This window comes from Artibeus jamaicensis, unplaced genomic scaffold (assembly GCF_021234435.1).
Source record: "Artibeus jamaicensis isolate MK-2021 breed Jamaican fruit bat unplaced genomic scaffold, CSHL_Jam_final contig_1015, whole genome shotgun sequence".
In the NCBI taxonomy this organism is placed as follows: Eukaryota; Metazoa; Chordata; class Mammalia; order Chiroptera; family Phyllostomidae; genus Artibeus; species Artibeus jamaicensis.
In genome coordinates this window covers 16011872-16013156 of record NW_026521194.1, presented here as the reverse complement: position 1 = coordinate 16013156, position 1285 = coordinate 16011872, and positions in this window count along the sequence as shown.

Below are 1285 nucleotides of genomic sequence, written 5' to 3'. Positions count from 1 at the left end.
AAAAACAAATACAAATTTTAAAATCAAAATCTCTGTTAATTCTTTTGTCTGGTTGAAGGGAGGGCCCTGGAGAAGTTATCCAGCGATGTCTCTTTCTCTCAGTCTGAGCTAAACTCAGGGGCTCAATGGGTCTATTTTCAGTTTATTGTTGCAACTGGTTTCTCTGTCTGAAGGTGGAAGTTCAACTATAAAAGATGGATGTTCTGCTTGTGAAGTGTGACATTGCAACACAGCAGAACTGATGTTTCTATAGTCCAGGAAATTTAGGCCTGAAATGTATTTCTATGATGAGCGTATTAGGAGGTGGAGGGGCAGTCAGGGAAAAAAAGGAGAAATGTTACAAGTACTTACTGGGAATTCCAGCTGTCAGCTTTAGAGTGCTATGCAAGATCCTTCTTGCAGAATCTACCTCTACCCCATCCCTGTTTGCTTACCCCAGGTTTAAAATAGTGGTAACAGAGAATTATTTAGTATACCAGCTATTGCTATGAATCAGTTATGGGTTCAAAAAAATCAGACACTCTTAGTGCTTTCTTCCTTTGGTACCATGAATGCTATGCCCCCACATGCAGCACTAACACAAAGGAAAGGCTCTGAATTGCTGAAATACTTCATTACTGCCACACACTGGCTTTTTCCTGAGCAGCACTCTCATATGTGGTGAAGTGCTACCTGAAAATGGTTGTAGTTTCCACTCTGTATACTACGTAGTAAGAGGCAAGTTTCACGCATTTTGTTTACTCTGCCACCCTGACTTCAGTCGGAAACGCTGCTTGTAGGTGCTGGCATGAAGGGCCCAGTCAGTACCCAATTTGCTGCAACTGCAAGAAGATGTACAATTGTGAAGAGGGAGCTCGTAGAGAAGAAAAATAAAATAGAAAATGGAAGTGTTCAACTGAAGTCATAAAGAATTTCTTTGTTTACCCCCCACCCCCTTGGCTGACAGTTTAGAAAGCTGGATGTGTAGCATCTGGCGTGAGAGATGACTTATTAGAGAAATGCAACCTCCATTGGCTGGGAAGAGCCACGCGCAGGGATCTGACGCCACCAGCATTTCAATCACCAGGATGGTGTGCAAAGGAGGCACAAACTAGTCTTTCTCATTAATCGGTTACTGCTATTACTTTTTAAAAAGGAGGATCAGATAAAGATATCTGTTCTATCACATGAGTCAAAATAAACTATAATAAATTTGATTTCAACAAATGTTTGCTACGGGATCCTTAGTGTACGGGCAAGAAATTGGTCACATAAAGGGTCAGACTAAATATTAATACATGCATAT